A 25,416-nucleotide genomic window follows, 5' to 3' on the forward strand; every position below is an offset into this window, starting at 1 on the left:
CAATCAAATGTTAATACCAACCCAAGCCTTGCCCAGAAGGAAAGCCGATGCCAGACATTTAACATTGGGAAAATTGATAGTATGGAAATGAAAGCCATTATTTAAATCTTGTTCAATTCTCCTGTTTACTGCCTGAGATTCTGTGCTTCACATGACAATTGTGCATTACGATGTCAGATCCTTAAGAAGTTTCTCTACTATTTGAGACATTTGTTGCATGATACCTTCTCTCGATTGATAACAAGAATAATGTCTGACCCTATGCATCTCTAATTTACCTAGTCATGTTCAATCCCTGAACAATGAAGCAGAAAATACAGGATATTTGTTACATTCTCAGGGGACAAACCTGACCCCTTGTGGCTGACTGGAAGAAGTCTTATGATGAACCTTGGAGGTCATGCATTATGGAAGGGTGGGTTGTTCAGCAACAAAAGCGATGTGTGCGCCACCGTGGACAAAAACAGGCGTGGTTGGCTTAGAATCAAAGGATTGTTGACAACATGTAAACTACAGGTAACTGCCATGATAAAGGAAACCATTAGGAATTCAAAGTATATTGAAATCAGGTGCTTCCACACAGGTGTGGTTACTGAGTTAATAAAGCAATTAACATCCCAACATGCTTAGGGTCATGTATAAAAATGCCCAGTTGCCCAGTATTTTGGCTACCATGGCTAGAAGAAAAGATCTGACTTTAAAATAGGTCTCAAAGGTGAATAGGGGGTTTAAAGTGTGTGTGTCTGTTACCAGATCACCACCCAATTGAACACTTGCAATGAGCAGCATTTCCTGTATGACCTGGGGTTGTATGTGTGGGAGGGTGTGTGCTCTCTCGCTCTTTGAAAAATAGATGTCTTACTCTGGTTAGAAAAGCAAAGTCAACGTACTTCTTGAATTGTGTATCTGAGAGGGGTGGAAATCCAGCTAAATTCTGGAATGTGGCCAAGTCTTTGCCCCAGCAGGTCATGACATGCCTCTGCTCCCATAACAGACACACAAATGACATTGTTGGTGCTTTTAAAAACCATTTATACTCCCCTGGCCATCTATTTGACAGAATGGTTTCTGAAAATACCTCAAGTTCCACTAGAGGGAGTCCTATATTCACCTCTAAACATGGTCTGGAAGTGCATCATTCTCTGCTCTCGCCCTTTTTTCCCATTTTAACCATTTCATGTCAATTATGTATTAAGTGTCTTGCAAAACATTTATGTCAACAACAACAAAAAATACACACGATCCCTTTCTACTGCAGCATTCTGCCCCCCTCATTTTAGAACCTTTGACTCACATTTTTATTTAACAATTGCTTCTGTCCCTAATATCTGGAAGGCAGCACATGCCCTCCCCCTTGGTGGAGATCCTGACCTAGATAACTACTGCCCAATTCCTAAACTAATCTTGCCTTGCGAAAATATTACAATCACTGGCAAACTGTCAAGTACCTTTTATAACTTAAATGATATTGTTAATGTGTACCAGTCTGGTTTCAGACCTGGACACAGCACAGTTTCTTAAATATTATACTAAATTGCTCAGATCATAGGAATCACTGGGCTGCCATATTTATAGACCTATCCAAGGCCTTTGATACTGTTGAGCATCCCCTACTTATTCAAAGGTTGTCTGAAATGGGCCTCGACCAGACGTCTTGCAAGGGGTTTGGAAACTATCTGTCAGACAGGACACAATCTGTGCTTTCTGATAGTGTGAAGTAACCTCGATATTACTAAAGGTAACCCGCGGGGGTAGATTTTGGGACCTCTTAACTATTTATACAAATCATATTGGTCAATCTGCAAAAACCATCTGTATGCAGATGAAACTTACGTATGCTATTGCCCCTACGACTGACCAGGCTGTTGGAGCTGCAATTCCGCCTTGCAGAAAATCCTTGTTGATTTAAACTTAGTACTTAATGCATGTTGTTTTCTAATTATCTTAGAAATATTTCAGATGGCTTACACATTTATGCATTGGATGGTTCTTTCATCCTTTAAATATCTGGCCTTTTGGATTGACAATAATTTGACGTTTAAAAAAAATTACATACAGAAGAGCTAGTTAAGAAGCTGAGATTTAAAGGCTTATTTTATATAACTAGATCATACCTCTCCCTAAACAGCAGGAAGCAGATTGTACAGTCACCTTTCCTGTCAGTTCTTGTCTACAGTGACACCATTTATCGGAATGCGGCAGCCACTACTCTTAAACCTTTGGATGCAGTCTACCATAGCGCCCTTCACTTTATCATAAGTGTTTTAATACGCATCACTGCATCCTGTATCAAAGGGATGGTCCTCATTAAAGTCCCGTAGATCACATCATTATTCCCTCTTTGTTTACACAAGCTTCCGACCTACATCACTTCACTGTTAAAATGTAAACATATGACACGCCAAACCCGTTCACAGGGATGGTTAACTCAAGGTTCCACAACTACGTACTGATTTAGGTAAATCCGCCATCAGTTTTGGTGCCCCAATTTTTGAACAGCCTACAAACTCCCTACATCTTGACTCTCTGGTGCCTCTAGGGAAGTTTAGGACTTTCATGTTGAGAACTTCAACTGTTTGGATGGAATAACTGTATTTGTGGTGTTTGAAGCTGTAGTAATTTGTAGTTAATTTATTTTTTACTCATCATTTTGAATTTGTTGTACTGTTGTACAATGGTGTCGCATCCCTCCAATAGAGTTCCAGACACTTGTAGAATCTATGCCAAGGCGCATTGAAACTGTTCTGGTGGTTCAGCGACCTATTAAGACCCTTATGTTGGTGTTTCCTTTATTTTGGCAGTTCAAATATTTATTGAAAACATAAATACATCTGCACAATGAGCACTTGTTGTCTCTTAAACACATCCTTACAGATGTTGGTTAGCTGGCCCAAAGGCTGAAGACCATGATTTGAATTAGGTGATATTAATGGGCTTGAACGAAAGCATGCACATGCTGTAACAGTCCTGACCTATTTATGTTAGTTTTTATGTGTTTTTGGTCAGGGCATGTGTTTTGGGTGGGCAGTCTATGTTATCTGTTTCTATGTTGGTTTCGGTTTGCCTGGTATGGCTCTTGATTAGAGGCAGGTGGTTTGCATTTTCCTCTAATCAAGAGTCATATTTAGGTAGGGCATTCTCACTGTTTGTTTGTGGGTGATTGTCTCCTGTGATGTCTTCGTTTGTGTTCGATGTATTCACTTTTGGAGCTGTTTGGCTGTTCGTATGTTTCGATGTCCGTTCCTGTTCGTGAGTTTACGTTTGTCTATGTAAGTTTATGTTCAGGTTGCGTCAACGTCGTTTTGTTATTTTGTAAGTTTTTTGAAAGTGTTTGTTTTGTTTCGTGTTGCCATCAGTTTTTCGTATTAATAATAAAGATGGCATATTTCCCTGACTCCGCATATTGGTCTGAAGATCCTTCTCTCCTCACCTCATCTGAGGATGAGGAAAGCGACAGCCATTACAGAATCACCCACCAAAATACAGAGACCAAGCGGTATGGGAAAAATCGACGGAGCAACAAGGACTTCTGGACTTGGGAGGAGATCCTGTCTGGTAGAGGACCCTGGGCGCAAACTGGAGAATATCGCTGCTCTCGTGAGAAGAGTGAGGCAGCCACAGCCCAGGAGCGCTGGTATGAGGAGGCAGCTAGGAGACGTGGATGGAAGCCGGAGAATCAAGCTCGTAACCGGAATTATGAGGGGACTCGTTTTGCACGGAAGCCCGAAAAGCCCGTGAGTAACTCCCAAAAATTTCTTGGGGGGGGGGGGCTAAAGGGTAGTGGGCTAAGGGCAGGTAGGAGACCTGCGCCCACTTCCCAGGCTAACCGTGGAGAGCGGGAGTACGGGCAGACACCGTGTTACGCAGTAGAGCGCACGGTGTCTCCTGTACGTGTGCATAGCCCAGTGCGGGTTATTCCACCTCCCCGCACTGGTAGGGCTAGATTGGGCATTGAGCCAGGTGTCATGAGGCCGGCTCAACGCGTCTGGTCTCCAGTGCGTCTCCTCGGGCCGGCATACATGGCACCTGCCTTACGCAGGGTTTCCCCGGTTCGCCTACACAGCCCGGTGCGGGTTATTCCACCTCCCCGTACTGGGCGGGCGACCGGGAGCATTCAACCAGGTAAGGTTGGGCAGGCTCAATGCTCAAGAGAGCCAGTACGCCTGCACGGTCCGGTATTTCCGGCGCCACCTCCCCACCCCAGCCTAGTACCTACAGTGCCTATATTACGCACTAGGTTACCAGTGCATTTCCAGAGCCCTGTTCCTCCTCCACGCACTCTCCCTATAGTGCGTGTATCCAGTTCAGTGCCTCCAGTTCCGGCCCCACGCACTAAGCCACCTGTGCGTCTCCTAAGTCCTGTACACACTGTCACTTCTCCCCGTACTAGTCCTGAGGTGCGTGCCCTCAGCCAGGTGCCACCAGTGCCGGTACCACGCACCAGGTATAGAGTACGCTTTGAGAGTTCAGTGTGCCCTGTCCCTGCTCCACGCACTAGTAGGAGGGTGCTTATCATTAGCCCGGTGCCTCCAGTTCCGGCACCACGCACCAGGTCTACAGTGCGCCGTATCCGGCCAGAGCCATCCGTCTCCCCAGCGCCATCTGAGCCATCCGTCTCCCCAGCGCCATCTGAGCCATCCGTCTCCCCAGCGCCATCTGAGCCATCCGTCTCCCCAGCGCCATCTGAGCCATCCGTCTGCCAGGAGCCTGCAAAGCCGCCCGTCTGCCATGAGCCTGCAAAGCCGCCCGTCTGCCATGAGCCTACAGAGCCATCCGCCAGACAGGAGCCGCTAGAGCCGTCAGCCAGACAGGAGCCGCTAGAGCCGCCCGCCAGACAGGATCTGCCAGAGCCGCCAACCAGACAGGATCTGCCAGAGCCGCCAACCAGACAGGATCTGCCAGAGCCGCCAACCAGACAGGATCTGCCAGAGCCGCCAACCAGACAGGATCTGCCAGAGCCGCCAGCGAGCCATGAGCAGCCAGAGCCGTCAGAGAGCCATGAGCAGCCAGAGCCGTCAAAGAGCCATGAGCAGCCAGAGCCGTCAGTGAGCCATGAGCAGCCAGAGCCGTCAGAGAGCCATGAGCAGCCAGAGCCGTCAGAGCGCCATGAGCGTCGAGAGCCGTCAGCCTGCCATGAGCGTCGAGAGCCGTCAGCCTGCCATGAGCGTCGAGAGCCGTCAGCCTGCCATGAGCGTAGAGAGCCGTTAGTCTGCCATGAGCGTCGAGAGCCGTCAGCCTGCATGGACCTGCCAGAGTCCTTCAGCCGGGATCTGCCCCTTGTCCCGGTGTTGCCCCTTGTCCCGGTGCTGCCCCTTGTCCCGGTGCTGCCCCTTGTCCCGGTGCTGCCCCTTGTCCCGGTGCTGCCCCTTGTCCCGGTGCTGCCCCTTGTCCCGGTGCTGCCCCTTGTCCCGGTGCTGCCCCTTGTCCCGGTGCTGCCCCTTATTCCAGTGATGGTCCTTATCCTGGTGCTGCCCCTTGTTCTGGTGCTGCCCCTTGTCCCGGTGCTACCCCTTGTCCCGGTGCTGCCCCTTGTCCCGGTGCTAGCTGTTTATTTAGGGGAAGGTAGTGTTAGGGTGGTCAGTAGAAGGGGTAGAAAGAAGAGGGGAGTGACTATGGTGGTGCGGGGACAGCGTCCTGAACCGGAACCACCACCGTGGTCAACTGCCCACCCGGACCCTCCCCTGGACTTTGTGCTGGTGCGCCCGGCGTTCGCACCTTGGGGGGGGGGTACTGTAACAGTCCTGACCTATTTATGTTAGTTTTTATGTGTTTTTGGTCAGGGCATGTGTTTTGGGTGGGCAGTCTATGTTATCTGTTTCTATGTTGGTTTCGGTTTGCCTGGTATGGCTCTTGATTAGAGGCAGGTGGTTTGCATTTTCCTCTAATCAAGAGTCATATTTAGGTAGGGCATTCTCACTGTTTGTTTGTGGGTGATTGTCTCCTGTGATGTCTTCGTTTGTGTTCGATGTATTCACTTTTGGAGCTGTTTGGCTGTTCGTATGTTTCGATGTCCGTTCCTGTTCGTGAGTTTACGTTTGTCTATGTAAGTTTATGTTCAGGTTGCGTCAACGTCGTTTTGTTATTTTGTAAGTTTTTGAAAGTGTTTGTTTTGTTTCGTGTTGCCATCAGTTTTTCGTATTAATAATAAAGATGGCATATTTCCCTGACTCCGCATATTGGTCTGAAGATCCTTCTCTCCTCACCTCATCTGAGGATGAGGAAAGCGACAGCCATTACACATGCAGTAAATTGCCAGGACTGGAGTTGCAGAACACTGCATTATTGTACATGTACTGTCAATATACGCTTGTTCAACTGAAGAAGATTCATCAAATCTGTATAAAACTCAATGCTTGACATCCATATGTAATCCCTAAGATCCAACATCTATCAACTAGGCACTGTTACAGCAATACAGAGCCTGCACTTCGGTTCAGTCCCACTAAACATGGAGTAAAATAATATGTTACGCAATTAGTTAAGCCCATGTTAATAACGATACAATGTTTCAATTCATGAGGAGTGAGCAACTGCACACTCAGGGGGGAGAAGAGTAGGGGTCTGTTGTGTTCTTGCCATCTCCATTGAGCATAGTCAAGCCATTTTGTACATGATAGCACAAACAGACTGGCAATCAGGCTAGAGTGTAGTGGGTAAGAGAGACTGACTGTGTTTCAAACTCAAAGTAGACAGCTCTCAGCCCTTGAATGACGTATCACATCATCACATCCGAGTGTACCTTAAAATGTCCATTGCCCAAGCGAGAGAGAGTGGTGATCGGAGAGGCAACGTCCTTGGTAGAAATCTTGAAGTGGAGCTTAAAAAACAACCACCCTAAAGCTATTAATGTACCTAGTAAGCTAACGTATCTAGCTAGCACTCCTGTCAGGTAGCTAGCTACAGTTACCCATAGCCGGCTAGCTAGTTTTATAGTTAAATAATTTTTCCCAATAAATTTCAAAAATATGTTTATGAATCTAGCAACGTTTTACAGGCTCCTCACTACGAGACTAAACAAATTTGCCAATGATAAAGTCAACTACCGTTCAAGTTTGGGGTCACTTAGAAATGTCCTTGTTTTTGAAAGAAAAGCACATTTTGTCCATTAAAATAACATCAAATTGATCAGAAATACAGTGTACATTGTTAATGTTGTAAATTACTTGTAGCTGGAAGCGGCTGATTTTTTAAATGGAATATCTACAGTTGAAGTCGGAAGTTTACATACACCTTAGCCAAATACATTTAAACTCAGTTTCTCACAATTCCTGACATTTAATCCCAGTAAAAATTACCTGTCTTAGGTCAGTTAGGATCACCGCTTTATTTTAAGAATGTGAAATGTCAATACTAGTAGAGAGAATGATTTCTTTCAGCTTTTATTTCTTTCATCACATTCCTAGTGGGTCAGAAATGTATGTACACTCAGTTAGTATTTGGTAACATTGCCTTTAAATTGTTTAACTTGGGTCAAACATTTTGGGTAACCTTCCACAAGCTTCCCACAATAAGTTGGGTGAATTTTGGCCCATTCCTCCTGACAGAGCTGGTGTAACTGAGTCAGGTTTGTCGGCCTCCTTGAACGCACACGCTTTTTCAGTTCTGCCCACAAGTTTCTATGGGATTGTGAGGTCGGGGGCTTTGTGATGGCCACTCCAATACCTTGACTTTGTTGTCCTTATGCCATTTTGCCACAACTTTGGAAGTATGCTTGGGGTCATTGTCCATTTGGAAGACCCATTTGCGACCAAGCTTTAACTTCCTGACTGACGTCTTGAGATGTTGCTTCAATATATCCACAGAATTTTCCTACCTCATGATGCCATCTATTTTGTGAAGTGCACCAATCCCTCCTGCAACTAAGCACCTCCACAACATGATGCAGCCACCCCCGTGCTTCACGGTTGGGATGGTGTTCTTCAGCTTGCAAGCCTCCACCTTTTTCCTCCAAACATAACAATGGTCATTATGGCCAAACAGTTCTATTTTTGTTTCATCAGACCAGAGGACATTTCTCCTAAAAGTACAATCTTTGTCCCCATGTGCAGTTGCAAAACGTAGTCTGGCTTTTTTATGGCGGTTTTGGAGCAGTGGCTTCTTCCTTGCTGAGCGCCTTTCAGGTTATGTTGATATACGACTCATTTTACTGTGGATATAGATACTTTTGTACCTGTTTCCTCCAGCATCTTCATAAGGTCCATTGCTGTTGTTCTGGGATTGATTTGCACTTTTCAGACCAAAGTACATTCATCTCTAGGAGACAGAATGCTTCTCCTCCCTGAGCGGTATGACGGCTGTGTGGTCCCATGGTGTTTATACTTGCGTACTATTGTTTGTACAGATGAACGTGGTACCTTCAGGCGTTTGGAAATTGCTCCCAAGGATGAACCAGACTTGTTGAGGTCTTGGCTGATTTCTTTTGATTTTCCCATGATGTCAAGCAGAGGCACTGAGTTTGAAGGTAGGCCTTGAAATACATTCACAGGTACACCTCCAATTGACTTAAACGATATCAATTAGCCTATCAGAAGCTTTTAAAGCCATGACATTTTCTGTAATTTTCCAAGCTGTTTAAAGCACAGTCAACTTAGTGTATGTAAACTTCTGACCCACTGGAATTGTGATACAGTGAATTTTAAGTCAAATAATCTCTGTAAAAATTGTTGAAAAAATTACTTGTGTCATGCACAAAGCAGATGTCCTTACCGACTTGCCAAAACTATAGTTTGTTAACAAGAAATTTGTAGAGTGGTTGAAAAACGAGTTTTAATGACTCCAACCTAAGTGTATGTAAACTTCTGACTTCAACTATACAGAGGCCCATTATCAGCAACCATCACTCCTGTGCTCCAATGGCACGTTGTGTTAGCTAATCCAAGTTTATCATTTTAAAAGGCTAATTGATCATTAGAAAGCCTTTTTACAATTATCTTAGCACAGCTGAAAACTGTTGTGCTGATTAAATAAGCAATTAAAACTGTCCTTCTTTAGACTAGTTGGGTATCTGGAGCATCATTATTTCTGGGTTTGATTACAGGCTCAAAATGGCCAGAAACAAAGAACTTTCTTCTGAAACTCATCAGTCTACTCTTGTTCTGAGAAATGAAGGCTATTCCATGCAAGAAATTGCCAAGAAACTGAAGATATGTACAACGCTGTGTACTACTCCCTTCACAGAACAGAGCAAACTGGCTCTAACCAGAATAGAAAGAGTGGCAGGCTCCATTGCACAACCCAGCAAGAGGACAAGTACATTAGAGTTTCTAGTTTGAATAACAGACACCTCACAAGTCCTCAACTGGCAGCTTCATTAAATAGTACTAGCAAAACACCAGTCTCAACGTCAACAGTGAAGAGGCGGCTCCGGGATGCTGGCCTTCTAGGCAGAGTTCCTCTGTCCAGTGTCTGTGTTCTTTTGCCCATCTTAATCTTTTATTTGTATTGGCCAGTCTGAGATTATGGCTTTTTCTTTGCAACTCTGCCTAGAAGGCCAGCATCCCGGAGTCGCCTATTCACTGTTGACGTTGAGACTGGTGTTTAGCGAGTACGAGTTTACGTTACTATAACTATTTTTGGGAGCTGGTGTTAGTTAGATTGACATGGTTACATGTTTTTCAGAACTTGACAACGTCCATTTACCTACCCCACTGTGTAAAGACGTAATTTCATTGAAATGACGTGGAAACAAAGTTGATTCAACCAGTGTTTATTAGCTAACTAACTTTAGTTAAACAATATTGTTATAGCTAGCTTGATAGTTACACAACAATGTGCCTACTTGGCATTGTAGCTAGCTTCTTGCCCTGTGTATTGCTCACTTACTTAGCCCACGCGAGCTATCTAGCTTTCATATACAAACTACATGTTGTTGCCTCAAATGTACTGCAATAGTACACAAACTTGCAATGGTCTTGAAAATATCGATGTACAGCTTGGTTAATGCGTGAGGTCTAAACCAGTAGCACGTATCGATGTGCTGCTGTTCAACATTATCCAACTATTTTCAAGACAAATATACTTCTTCTGGGGTTTAACGGCGGTTGGCATCCAATTTGTTGCATTGCCGCCACCTACTAGACTGGAGTACAACTCCCTTATACTTTGCTTGAAAAATAAAAAATTACTAAATAAATACCCTACCATCTAACACTACACTCACTAATTTCAAAATTATATTAAATTAAAACCACCATACTCCACTAATTAAATGTATTTATTCCTACATCATGCCCTCATCCTAAAAGGATGGGACATCACCACTTAACACACCCTGTAACTCTTCTGATGTCAAGTCTCGCACACCCAAATACCTCTCTGCACCTGTCACCACAACCTCAATTTTCTGCGACTTCGGTTCCATCCCTGCAGTACAGTTGATAACCATTGCTATAAATGCTAAAAATCCAATCTTACTGAAACGTATCACTTTTTGTCCTATCCCTCTGTACTGGTATATCTCTACTACTCTCACCACTCCTCCCCTTACCCATCTTCCTCTACTTTCTTCACTGCCTCAGCATATGACAACTTCTGCACCACTCTAACCCTGGAAACCTCAACCTGCATCTCTCTCACGGGACATTTCAGATCCCCTGCTCCATGGGCACCCCTACAATTAACACATTCCATTACTTTCCCCAATAGTACACATTCCTTTGTCTTGGTCACATTCCTACTACACACCCTCCCTCCTACACACTGATGCCATATGCCCATAAGCTTGACACCTGTAACATCCTAATGTATTTGGCAAGTACAGGATAACTTCTATATCCTAACTTCACTTTGTCGGGCAAAGACTCATCTTCAAAACTCAAAAGAACAGACAATGACTCTGTTTCCCCACTCTCACCACCCTGTCTGCGTCGCATCAAATGACAAGCATCACATACACAGGGATTCTTTCCCCTCAGCTGGTCAACTTTTATATTTATCTACAACCCCAGTGATCACTCTTTTCATTGGCGCTCTTTTCTTGAGAAAGAAACAATTCACTTTTCTTGCTCCCATTCGTTGTATTCCGAGCGCATTCTCCCTCTGACCAACAGAAACACAAACAATTATCACTAGACCACTTCTGGTTACCCTCACCGATTCCACGTTACCCAACTCTTTTTTCACCCATAGTGAAACCACAAATGGATCAGCCAAAAGGAAAGAGTCCACTTTTTCCATAAACCAAAACCAACATTCTATTAGAACAATGCAGTCAATCCACTGCCACACACTGGCTGAAATCAGTTGATGATAGAAGTTGTAAATGCAACAAGTAATGATATTGTATCATATAATAGCACTCACAACTTTCCAAGAAAACCAAAATTGAGACATGTATGGTCTGTTTACATATATTTTAGAGGCTATTTTTACGGAACATTTCTATAAAACCTGCATTTATAATTATATTTTTTTATTTATTTTACCATGTAAGTTGACTGAGAACACATTCTCATTTGCAGCAACGACCTGGGGAATAGTTACAGGGGAGAGGAGGGGAATGAATGAGCCAATTGTAAACTGGGGATTATTAGGTGACCATGATGGTTTGAGGGCCAGATTGGGAATTTAGCCAGGACACCGGGGTTAACACCCCTACTCTTACGATAAGTGCCATGGGATCTTTAATGACCTCAGAGAGTCAGGACACCCGTTTAACGTCCCATCCGAAAGACGGCACCCTACACAGGGCAGTGTCCCCAATCACTGCCCTGGGGCATTGGGATATTTTTTAGACCAGAGGAAAGAGTGCCTCCTACTGGCCCTCCAACACCACTTCCAGCAGCATCTGGTCTCCCATCCAGGGCCTGACCAGGACCAACCCTGCTTAGCTTCAGAAGCAAGCCAGTAGTGGTATGCAGGGTGGTATGCTGCTGGTTGATATGACAATATAAGACCCGTTTGGGTCTTTGCATGTCAAAAACTATACACGTCGTGTGTACTGAATTTGCACGTCACGCCAACTACCACCATTACGATCACTGTCAAAGCTGTAAAATACTGCGTTGGTAATAAGGCATTATTTGTTCGACCGAATGTGAAAACGTCTGTGTGAGCATTTGAAATTAGATCAGGATCAAAAATGTTTACAATTATCTTTGGTACAGATGTTATTAGCAACTTATGTGGTAGCTAGCTAGCACCAATGCAACCAGTCTGAAAACAATGACCAGTAGAAACTGCAGTCATTTTCAATATTCTTAGCAATGGTTTAGGAATCCATGTGAGTAAGTATTAGCCTGGTAGCCACTTGTTGTTCTCCTATTGAAATAACTAGCTAGCCAGCTACTTAACCCTGTTGCCCAAAACAAACGTTATAAACAGCCAGCTATCTTCATGCGGCTAATATGGCTTGACCGGACCCGGTTATGTGTTGTGAAGCTAACCACAATATAGGATTAGCCACAATAGTAGAATTTGCATTTCAAATCAAATAGAATTTGTTACATGCGCCGAATACAACAGGTGTAGAACTGTCACGCCCTGACCATAGAGAGCTGTTTATTCTCTATGTTGGTTAGGTCGGGGTGTGATTAAGGGTGGGTTATCTAGGGGAATTATATGTCTATGTTGGCCTGGTATGGTTCCCAATCAGAGGCAGCTGTTTATCGTTGTCTCTGATTGGGGATCATATTTAGGTAGCGATTTCCCCATTGTGATTTGTGGGATCTTGACTATGTATAGTTGCCTGTTAGCACTATTTTGAGCTTCCCGTTTTGTTTTGTTCGCGCTATGGTTTTTGTTCTTTTAGTTATCTCTTCCTAATAAAAGGGATGGAAACATAGCACGCTGCATCTTGGTCCAATAATTATGACGATCGTGACAAGAACAGTGAAATGCTTACTTACAAGCCCTTAACCAACAATGCTTTAAGAAGTTTTAAGAAAAAAAAGTTAAGTATAGATAGGTAAAAAATAGAAAATAAAAGTAACAAATCATTAAACAGCAGCGGTAAAATAACAATAGCGAGGCTATATACAGGGGCGGGGTACCGGTACAGAGTCAATGTGCGGGGGCACCGGTTAGTTGAAGTAATTGAGGTAATAGGTACATGTAGAGTTAAAGTGACTATGCATAGATTAACAGAGTAGCAGCAGTGTAAAAGAGGGGTCTGGGTAGCCTTTTGATTAGCTGTTTTTATGGCTTGGGGGTAGAAGCTGTTAAGAAGCCTTTTGGACCTAGACTTGGCACTGTCGTGGAAAATCATCTCAGAAATATAACGCTTTATCAGAACTTGTGAAATCAAAACATGCTTTTATTACAATTGTATAGCCAACTGGAATGTCCCGCGGAACACACACCATCCCAGAGCACTGGTTCGCTCTTTATACACAAATAGCATATGAGTCCACCCCATATGCAAAAAAGCATACTTTCCCTAATTCTTCCTGCCATCATTATCTTTTTAGTTCAGGCTTCCTGCTTGTTCACGCATACTAACGCCCATTATCTGCTTTCAGTTAAATTATAATAGTGGTCAGACCCTCTATCTTAGTGTGTCAACAGACTCTGTGTCCCTTCCCTTCACCACTAAATCAATGCACTCTTTGTTCTGTTCCCCCCTATCCTTAGGGTATCCAATTGCTTATAGGCGCCTATGTGTCTGGTCAGTTTCACTCAAATGGAATCAGCAGACTATGTGTTTCTTGTTCATTAGTGTCCAGTTACTTTAGGCATATTTCTCTGGTATGTATGTTTTTTTTAGTGGAATGGGTAGACTATAAATCTAGTGTGTCAAAGCTTTTTCCATACATGCACTTTAAAGCACGTATGACTTTGGCCATCTGCTAATCTTTGGTTTCCTGTATTTACCAGAATGGCAAATGCACTCACGTCTGCCTTCTTCTCCTATTTTCTAGTGTCACCTGTCTATTGTTTAATAGTGTGATATCTACCTACATATGTATCAATTACTCCTACAGCACTCCGGTACCGCTTGCAGTGCGGTAGCCGAGAGAACAGTCTATGACTAGGGTGGCTGGAGTTTTGACAATTTTTAGGGCCTTCCTCTGACATCTCCCTGTATAGAGGTCCTGGATGGCTGGAAGCTTGGCCCAGTGATGTACTGGGCCGTACGCACTACCCTCTGTAGTGCCTTGCGGTTAGAGGCCGAGCAGTTGCCATACCAGGAAGTGATGCAAGCAGTCATGATCATCTCGATGGTGCAGCTGTAGAACCTTTTGAGGATCTGAGGACCCATGCCAAATCTTTTCAGTCTCCTGAGGGGAATAGGCTTTGTCGTGCCCTCTTCACGACTGTCTTAGTGTGTTTGGATCATGATAGTTTGTTGGTGATGTGGACACCAAGGAACTTGAAGCTCTCAACCTGCTCCACTGCAGCCCCGTCGATGAGAATGGAGCCGTGCTCAGTCCTTTTTTTCCTGTAGTCCACAATCATCAATCAATCAATCAATCAATCAATTTTATTTTATATAGCCCTTCGTACATCAGATAATATCTCGAAGTGCTGTACAGAAACCCAGCCTAAAACCCCAAACAGCTAGAATGCAGGTGTAGAAGCACGGTGGCTAGGAAAAACTCCCTAGAAAGGCCAAAACCTAGGAAGAAACCTAGAGAGGAACCAGGCTATGAGGGGTGGCCAGTCCTCTTCTGGCTGTGCCGGGTGGAGATTATAACAGAACTATGCCAAGATGTTCAAAAATGTTCATAAGTGACAAGCATGGTCAAATAATAATCATGAATAATTTTCAGTTGGCTTTTCATAGCTGATCATTAAGAGTTGAAAAACAACAGGTCTGGGACAGGTGGCGGTTCCATAACCGCAGGCAGAACAGCTGAAACTGGAATAGCAGCAAGGCCAGGCGGACTGGGGACAGCAAGGAGTCACCACGGGCGGCAGTCCCGATGCATGGTCCTAGGGCCCAGGTCCTCCGAGAGAAAGAAAGAGAGAAGGAGAAAATTAGAGAGAGCCAAGATTTTCAAAATGTTCATAAATGACAAGCATGGTCAAATAATAATCAGGAATAAATCTCAGTTGGCTTTTCATAGCCGATCATTAAGAGTTGAAAACAGCAGGTCTGGGACAGGTAGGGGTTCCATAACCGCAGGCAGAAGAGTTGAAACTGGAATAGCAGCAAGGCCAGGCGGACTGGGGGCAGCAAGGAGTCACCACGGCCGGTAGTCCCGACGTATGGTCCTAGGGCTCAGGTCCTCCGAGAGAAAGAGAGAAGGAGAAAATTAGAGAGAGCCAAGATTTTCAAAATGTTCATAAATGACAAGCATGGTCAAATAATAATCAGGAATAAATCTCAGTTGGCTTTTCATAGCCGATCATTAAGAGTTGAAAACAGCAGGTCTGGGACAGGTAGGGGTTTCGTAACCGCAGGCAGAAACAGTTGAAACTGGAATAACAGCAAGGCCGGGCGGACTGGGGACAGCAAGGTGTCAGCATGCCCGGTAGTCCTGACGTATGGTCCTAGGGCTCAGGTTCTCAGAGAGAAAGAGAGAACGAGAGAATTAGAGAGAGCATACTTAAATTCACACAGGACACTGGATAAGACAGGAGAAGTATTCCAGGTATAACCAACTGACCCTAGCCCCCCGACACATAAACTACTGCAGCATAAATACTGGAGGCTGAGACAGGAGCGGTCAGGAGACACTGTGGCCCCATCCGAAGAAACCCCCGGACAGGGCCAAACAGGAAGGATATAACCCCACCCACTCTGCCAAAGCACAGCCCCCACACCACTAGAGGGATATCCTCAACCACCAACTTACAATCCTGAGACAAGGCCGAGTATAGCCCACAAAGGTCTCCATCACAGCACAACCAAGGGGGGGCGCCAACCCAGACAGGAAGTTCACGTCAGTAACTCAACCCACTCAAGTGACGCACCCCTCCTAGGGACGGCATGAAAGAGCACCAGCAAGCCAGTGACTCAGCCCCAGTAACAGGGTTAGAGGCAGAGAATCCCAGTGGAGAGAGGGGAACCGGCCCTGGAGAGACAGCAAGGGCGGTTCGTTGCTCCAGAGCCTTTCCGTTCACCTTCACACTCCTGGGCCAGACTACACTCAATCATATGACCTACTGAAGAGATAAGTCTTCAGTAAAGACTTAAAGGTTGAGACTGAGTCTGCGTCTCTCACATGGGTAGGCAGACTGTTCCATAAAAATGGAGATCTATAGGAGAAAGCCCTGCCTCCAGCTGTTTGCTTAGAAATTTTAGGGACAATTAGGAGGCCTGCGTCTTGTGACCGTAGCGTACGTGTAGGTATGTACGGCAGGACCAACTCGGAAAGATAGGTAGGAGCAAGCCCATGTAACGCTTTAAAGGTTAACAGTAAAACCTTGAAATCAGCCCTTGCCTTAACGGGAAGCCAGTGTAGGGAAGCTAGCACTGGAGTAATATGATCAAATTTCTTGGTTCTAGTCAGGATTCTAGCAGCCGTATTTAGCACTAACTGAAGTTTATTTAGTGCTTTATCCGGGTAGCCGGAAAGTAGAGCATTGCAGTAGTCTAACCTAGAAGTAACAAATGCATGGATTAATTTTTCTGCATCATTTTTGGACAGAAAATTTCTGATTTTTGCAATGTTACGTAGATGGAAAAAAGCTGTCCTTGAAACAGTCTTGATATGTTCGTCAAAAGAGAGATCAGGGTCAAGAGTAACGCCGAGGTTCTTCACAGTTTTATTTGAGACGACTTTACAACCATCAAGATGAATTGTCAGATTTAACAGAAGATCTCTTTGTTTCTTGGGACCTAGAACAAGCATCTCTGTTTTGTCCGAGTTTAAAAGTAGAAAGTTTTCAGCCATCCACTTCCTTATGTCTGAAACACAGGCTTCTAGCGAGGGCAATTTTGGGGCTTCACCATGTTTCATTGAAATGTACAGCTGTGTGTCATCCGCATAGCAGTGAAAGTTAACATTATGTTTTCGAATAACATCCCCAAGAGGTAAAATATATAGTGAAAACAATAGTGGTCCTAAAACGGAACCTTGAGGAACACCGAAATGTACAGTTGATTTGTCAGAGGACAGACCATTCACAGAGACAAACTGATATCTTTCCGACAGGTAAGATCTAAACCAGGCCAGAACTTGTCCGTGTAGACCAATTTGGGTTTCCAGTCTCTCCAAAAGAATGTGGTGATCGATGGTGTCAAAGGCAGCACTAAGGTCTAGTAGCACGAGGACAGATGCAGAGCCTCGGTCTGACGCCATTAAAAGGTCATTTACCACCTTCACAAGTGCAGTCTCAGTGCTATGATGGGGTCTAAAACCAGACTGAAGCATTTCGTATACATTGTTTGTCTTCAGAAAGGCAGTGAGTTGCTGCGCAACAGCTTTTTCTAAAATTTTTGAGAGGAATGGAAGATTCGATATAGGCCGATAGTTTTTTATATTTTCCGGGTCAAGGTTTGGCTTTTTCAAGAGAGGCTTTATCACTGCCACTTTTAGTGAGTTTGGTACACATCCGGTGGATAGAGAGCTGTTTATTATGTTCAACATAGGAGGGCCAAGCACAGGAAGCAGCTCCTTCAGCAGTTTAGTAGGAATAGGATCCAGTATGCAGCTTGAAGGTTTAGAGGCCATGATTATTTTCATCATTGTGTCAAGAGATATAGTACTAAAACACTTAAGTGTCTCTCCCGATCCCAGGCCCTCGCAGAGCTGTGCAGATCCAGGACAGCTAAGCCCTGGAGGAATACGCAGATTCAAAGAGGAGTCCGTAATTTGCTTTCTAATGGTCATGATCTTTTCCTCAAAGAAGTTCATGAATTTATTACTGCTGAAGTGAAAGCCATCCTCTTTTGGGGAATGCTGCTTTTTAGTTAGCTTTGCAACAGTATCAAAAAGAAATTTTGGATTGTTCTTATTTTCCTCGATTAAGTTGGAAAAGTAGGATGATCGAGCAGCAGTGAGGGCTCTTCGGTACTGCACGGTACTGTCTTTCCAAGCTAGTCGGAAGACTTCCAGTTTTGTGTGGCGCCATTTCCGTTCCAATTTCCTGGAAGCTTGCTTCAAAGCTCGGGTATTTTCTGTATACCAGGGAGCTAGTTTCTTATGACAAATGTTTTTCGTTTTTAGGGGTGCAACTGCATCTAGGGTATTGCGCAAGGTTAAATTGAGTTCCTCAGTTAAGTGGTTAACTGATTTTTGTCCTCTGACGTCCTTGGGTAGGCAGAAGGAGTCTGGAAGGGCATCAAGGAATTTTTGTGTTGTCTGAGAATTTATAGCACGACTTTTGATGCTCCTTGGTTGGGGTCTGAGCAGATTATTTGTTGCGATTGCAAACGTAATAAAATGGTGGTCCGATAGTCCAGGATTATGTGGAAAAACATTAAGATCTACAACATTTATTCCATGGGACAAAACTAGGTCCAGAGTATGACTGTGGCAGTGAGTAGGTCCAGAGACATGTTGGACAAAACCCACTGAGTCGATGATGGCTCCGAAAGACTTTTGGAGTGGGTCTGTGGACTTCTCCATGTGAATATTAAAATCACCAAAAATTAGAATATGATCTGCTATGACTACAAGGTCTGATAGGAATTCAGGAAACTCAGAGAGGAACGCTGTATATGGCCCAGGAGGCCTGTAAACAGTAGCTATAAAAAGTGATTGAGTAGGCTGCATAGATTTCATGACTAGAAGCTCAAAAGACGAAAACGCCATTTTTTTTTTTGGCCTACCATCATCTCCTTTGTCTTGATCACGTTGAGGGAGAGGTTGTCCTCGCACCACACGGCCAGCTCTCTGATCTCCCTATAGGCTGTCTCATCGTTGTTGGTGATCAGGCCTACCACTGTTGTGTCATCGGCAAACTTGATGATGGTGTTGGAGTCGTGCCTGGTCATGCAATCATGAGTGAACAGGGAGTACAGGAGGGGAATAAGCGTGCACCCCAGAGGGGCCCCATGTTGAGGATCAGCGTGACGGATGTGTTGTTACCTACCCTTACCACCTGGGGGCGGCCCGTCAGGAAGTCCAGGTACCAGTTGCAGAGGGAGGTGTTTAGTCCCAGAATCCGTAGTTTAGTGATGAGCTTTGAGGGCACTATGGTGTTGAACGCTGAGCTGTAGTCAATGAATAGCATTCTGACATAGGTGTTCCTTTTGTCCAGGTAGGAAAGGGCAGTGTTGAGTGCAATAGAGATTGCGTCATCTGTTGGGCCGGTATGCAAATTGGAGTGGGTCTAGGGTTTCTGGGATAATGATGTTGATGTGAGCCATGACCAGCCTTTCAAAGCACTTCATGGCTGCAGACGTGAGTGCTACTGGTCAGTAGTCATTTAGTCATCATTTTACCTTCAAAATAAAAGTCCCCATTTGAAAGTGATGCAGAAGGTTACAATTGGTGGAATCCTGCCATGCTTAGACTAGATAATGTTAAACAAGGTTGGAGTGTTGGAATGTGGAGCAATAAAGTGTTTTCCCCCCAAAGTCCTCCTCAGCGTTATCTGGCTACCAAAACATCCACATCTTATTGTTTTTCCTCTGGAATAGTGTTCAATTCACATCGTAGGTTGACTGGTACAATAAATGTTGCTCAATTCACAGTGGTTTCAGAGTCCCGCAATAAGAGCTATGACCCTAATGTTCTCTGGGTGTCACTGAGCAGACTGGTACCCCATGTCATTGATCCACACTCCATAGGTAAGCCTAAACAGTGAAATAAGTATGCCCCCAATGCAATTCTAAAGTCTAATAGATCCAGTGTGATTAACATATTTTTGTCAAATTAACAAATTATTGTATTTTGTTACATTTATATAACATTCCAAACATGTTTAGCATGATCTATTCCATTATGGCACGATTCCACCATGTGTTTAATTTGCATCACTTTCAACAATGGACGTTTATTTTGAAGGCGAACCGCAAATTCCACTATTGCGGCTAATCCTTATTGTGGCTAGCTTCATACAGTTGGGTCCGACCACCATTAACCAAATAACAGCTGTCTTGTAAATTAGGGTTATTTTAGATGATGACACCTAGCTAGATAGTTAGCTAGCTATCTATAGCTACTGAAACAGATTATGTCGTTTTGCTATGTTTTTGGGGAAGAACATTGTTTTTTATTTTATTATTATTATTATTATTATTAAAAAAAAAAAAATTTTGGGGGGGGGGGGGGGGGGGGGCATTGTTTGCATCCATCCATCATGCATCCATGACTTGCCTAGTTAAATAAAGGTTAAATAAAAATCAGCTAGCTAGCTTTTTTATGACCAGCACTGTCCAGAGCAAGGGAAAGTGTGTCTGTGCTCGTGCGGCAGCGGCACGGTCATGAATCGTTGTGACATGAAATACGAGTGATAGTGTAATCAATGTTTAATAACTTCGTAAAAAATGTATGAACATGTTCAATTATTACGTGACGTGTAGTCATATTCAAGTCCTGATTGGTCAACAAGCTTATGTGACGCGTCAAATAGTGTTATTTGACATATTCAAGGTTGACATAGTGATGGGCATTCCGGATCTTTTCAGTGAGCCGGCTCGTTCGGCTCAGCTCACCAAAAAGAGCCGGCTCTTTTGGCTCCTAAACGGCTCTTTAAAAAAATATGTTTTGTATTTTTGACAATGCTTGGTGTTAAAACGATTCTAAATAAATTATTAAATGAAATCATACTGTACCTTAACCACAATGTATTTAAAAATCCATTGGTTTGTAATGAAAAAATGCTATTAAACATTTGCATTTAAAGTATAACTTTTTAATGTACATAAACAAAGTGCATATAAATCGAACCATTCAAAATGAACACAATTTGAACAGCATAATAGAATATTGCACCATATCAAAGAAAAATAACAGTTTCTGATAGCACGTGATTATATTCCATTCTGTGGAACTTACTGTCCATTGATGAACATAGGGTGTCCATCAACTCTGTCACATGCCCTGTGGTTACATTTGCTTCTCTCTGGCGGCTGGCTGTGATTAGCTGCAGACCATTACACAGGAGTATTATTTTTGAGGCTGTCCATAGCTGAAAAGAAGGAACAGTAACTTATTAGTTCGGGTTCATGTTTTGTCTACTGATACTACATTCTCATCTACCTCTCATATACATATATAATACTGGATTAAATAATGATGTAGTAATAACTGCTTACTGTACCTCTCTCTGCTGTTCTCCACTGTGACCTGCTCAAAGGGTTCCAGGACTCTGAACACCTCCTCCACCACCTCGCATTCCTCTTGGGTCAGAGCATCACCAGGTGCATTGACAATAGAGATGACAGTAGAGATGATGGCATCCTTTGACTCAAGAAACCGCTTCAACATATAAAATGTTGAATTCCACCTTGTAGTGCAGTTTTGTTTAGGCCTCAGTTCAGGCATCCCCATCTGGCGTTGTGTAGACTTTAGTTTTTCAGCACCTACTGTGCTCCTGTGGAAGTACTCCACAGCTGCTTTCACTTTGTCCACAGTGGGCTTCATCACCTTCAGAGCATCTCTTACAATCAGGTTGATTGTGTGGGAAAGACATGGATGATGGGTCCATTTGAACATTTTCATGGCTTTGGTTATGTTAGCTGCATTGTCGCTAACACAACAGACCACTTTTCCATCTACTTGCCATTCTCTGGCCACTCAACAGTTCCTCTGTCAAGTTCTCTGAGGTGTGTCTCTCGCTGAACTCAAAGCAGTCCAGAAGACATCTAGACATCGAAAGTCTTAAATGAAGTGACATGTAACCGACATGTAAGAAGCGGTTACCCTTGATGTCCAGCAGTCAGTGGTAAGGCAAACTGCAGTTGCTTTTTGGACTCTTTCCCACACTGAAGCCTGTGTGCTCTCGTACAGTTCTGGAATAAGTGATTTTGAAAGGGTTTTCTTGCTTGGAATTGTGTACATTGGATTTAGACTATTGCTATAATTTCTGAAACCTCTGTCCTCCACGATCGAAAATGTCTGGAAATCGGTGGCAATCATTTTAGCCAATGCAATATCAATTTGACCTTGTTTTGCTACAGACATAGACTTTGGCATAAACTGGTCCATAGAAGACTGCGTTGCTGTGGGTCGCGGAGTAGGCCTAATTGACTGAGTGGATACATCTCCACATGTGGAGGTGCTGGCTCCACCACTATCACTAGCAGGCCCACTCGTTTCTCAAAGCTCCGCTTCAGCTAGCTTCACAGTTGGGTGCACAGTTCGCATATGCCGGTGTAGGTTGTGCGTAGAACCGGCTTTATATGAGATTTTGTTTTGGCAAATTCTACACTGTGCTCTAACATTGTCTACATTATTAAAATGCATACAAATCCTACTGTGCTTTCGACTCATTTTCCAGCTGTTGTTTTCACAGCTGTCCTTCCTCTCTCTCCTCGGCTGCTAAGTGTGCGACTGTGAGTGAGTAGGCTTGGCCATCCCTCACGCATCTTTGGTTCATTGGTTGACATTGCGTGTCTGATTGACAAGATCAACAGGTGAGGCTGTTAGTCTGAGTAGACAGTCAGAACGAATGTGTGTGCGCTTGAGCATTTAGGCCTATATTATCATTTTTTTTTTGTTCTTTGAATTAGTTAATTCTATTCATTTAAATCTTTTGATTATTTATATCTTAATTTTTGTATATTTTTATAAATAGATTTGGCTCTTCTGATATGCGAGCCGGCTCCCAACGTTCACCTACAAGAGCCGGCTCTTAGAGCCGACTCGTTTGCGAACGACCCATCACTAGTTGACAATAATTACATTACACAATTTAACTGTGATGGCGCTATCAGCTGCTAACTAGCAGTGTTGCTGTGGACACGTTACAAGAAAATCTGTACGGATACGTAAGGTTAACTTATGTGCTGTCACTATCTTGTGGATCTCACCATCTTTTATTAGCTGCATTTACCCTTAGGCTACATGTTTAAAGTTTTATGTTATTTTCAGTTCCAAAGCTGTGAGTGAAAACAGCAAGAACAACAACAGTGGAACTGTTGGAAAGGCACCTCTCGCCAAGGTAGTGTTATGAGTTAATGTCATTTGCTGATCTCTTCTTTTTTAACATTTTTATTAGTAGTTAGAGTTCTCACAATTTGAACTCATTGCACCCATGTACTTTTCCACAGAACAATTCCCTCACCAATGAGTCCACCTTCGTGCCACCAAGGCCTGCCCCACCTAAACCAGGTGGTGATAAACCACGGGTGGGCTCCCGCAAAGTGTTCTATGGCTCCTCAGTCATTTCGCAATCCTACTCGTGAGTGCTTCCAATGATTAGTGAGATGTTTGGCTGTGATCTACCATGGGAAACCTGTTTATTTTCCCAATGTCTTTGGCCATGTGGAGTTGGTTAAGTGTCGAAAGCCCAAGTCTGAGATGATATGCTTACTTGCAACACAACCCTTTTTATCCTCCAGCAATGATGTCCAGTGTCCTTGAGCCTTCACAATTTGGAACAAGTATTCTGCAATACACAATCTTAGATGGTCACTGTCTTCGCCCAGACATTGATGTATCTGCCATTTTAAAGGTAAACTGTCCTTTTATTCAGATCACGATGATAACAAACCAACAATAAGATAACATGCCATGTCTCACCTATACTACAGACAAGACAGTCTTACCAATTGCAGCAGTGGAACCCGAAAGGAACAATGAACATGTAAAGAGACTCCAAGAGATGCAGACATTCTTGTTGGCCTACCTCACAGCAAAGGTAACTACTGACGGTTGTATTGAGTGTTTTTCTAAATTGGACAACATGTTCTATTGGTATTTCACCCATTAGGATGAACCTTTTTCTTAATCTACTCTGTTCTGTTTGATTTCAGATGGAGAATAATAGCCAGAAATTTGAGGTGGGTTGTATTTTATCAGTGATGGAGGAAGAGGAGCAGCTACGGAAGGAAGTCCACGAGAAGAACAAGCAGCTTTATGACCAGCTCGATTTACAGGTCAGAGGTAATTTCTCTCAATACATCCTAAACAATCTTTGATTTATGTAAACAAGTTGTGAAGCTGAAAAAGTTGTTATCCTTTTTGTTTTGCGTGTGTTATTATTTTGGGATGGTTATTGATTTGAATTATAAAAGATAAATTGCTTGTAAACATGTAAAACAATCAAACAACATTAGATTTTCGGATCACAGCGCTAACTCCTGTTGCTGATGCTGTCAAGCAGTTCACAGAGAAATACAAGCCTTTTGCCACCGCAGTCGACACCCACGTCATGAGCTGCCAGTGAAGAACTTCTTCATTGAGGAGGACAGAATGACGTTTCTGGGTTGGTGTTATTCAATTCTTTCTTTACTGGTGTGAAGCGAAAAACCTACATCAGAGTTAAACATGTATTTATTGCTTACGCATAGGATATGATTTCCTATGAATGTGTTTGAATGTGTCCTACCCATGCAGATAAAGTCACTGCTAGCCTGAAGATGAGTGAGGAAGTGTTACTGCAGTGCACACAGGGAGCTCAGCATGAGCTGAGAATTCTGTTGAGTGCCTGAGAGGGATGAATGAGAATTCTGTTGAGTGCCTGAGAGGGATGAATGAGAAGTCTGTTGAGTGCCTGGGAGGGATGAATGAGAAGTCTGTTGAGTGCCTGAGAGGGATGAAAGAGAATTCTGTTGAGTGCCTGGGAGGGATGAATGAGAAGTCTGTTGAGTGCCTGGGAGGGATGAATGAGAAGTCTGTTGAGTGCCTGGGATGGATGAATGAGAAGTCTGTTGAGTGCCTGAGAGGGATGAATGAGAAGTCTGTTGAGTGCCTGGGAGGGATGAATGAGAAGTCTGTTGAGTGCCTGAGAGGGATGAATGAGAAGTCTGTTGAGTGCCTGGGAGGGATGAATGAGAAGTCTGTTGAGTGCCTGGGAGGGATGAAAGCTGCTGCACAGAACATCAGCTCTCAGGGTAAGACTATAGATTAGAGACCTAAGATGTTATTTTTTGTTTAAGTGTTTTGAAGCAATTATGAATTTTCAACTTGTTATTAGTGAGTCTTGCCCTTTGACTGATTTACTGTATGTGTATGGACGCATAAGCTAAGTGTTTACACTGGTCAACACACTAACATTATGGTGACACGTTTTCCAAAAAAATGATAAACAATTAATTAATGTCTAGTGGGTTTATTTTTGTTTTGGTGACCACAGGATTTCCTTCTTCACAGGGGTCTTTCAGAGTTGGTGGAGCTGTCATCGCTGGTCAGTCGCCAGACCGTTCAGATTCAGCAGGTCTTGGAGGAGCTTGGCTTGACCAAAAAGTGCCCCAGACAGTGAAGCAGCATTGGATAACCTTGTATAGCATGTACAGTCTATAGTTTTGTTAATTAACATAGTTTAATTACTGAACATGCGAATTGTTTTGTAAAACTTTATATATTGTATACCTCAATATTAAATGTATTTTACGTGCTTTTCAAATGACTTGATATTGTAAGACATTTCCGTCACCTCGGAAGTGTTTCAATTGTAAACATTTGTATCCGTATGATA

At 43.5% G+C, this 25,416-nt stretch overlaps 1 pseudogene; it reads left to right on the forward strand.

Moving 5' to 3' along the window:
- Positions 1-400: 400 nt before the first annotated feature.
- LOC129869312 (HAUS augmin-like complex subunit 8) lies at positions 401-25,200 on the forward strand (annotated as a pseudogene).
- The last annotated feature ends 216 nt before the right edge of the window (positions 25,201-25,416 follow it).

The sequence above is a fragment of the Salvelinus fontinalis genome, chromosome 14, assembly GCF_029448725.1.
Source record: "Salvelinus fontinalis isolate EN_2023a chromosome 14, ASM2944872v1, whole genome shotgun sequence".
Taxonomy (NCBI): domain Eukaryota; kingdom Metazoa; phylum Chordata; class Actinopteri; order Salmoniformes; family Salmonidae; genus Salvelinus; species Salvelinus fontinalis.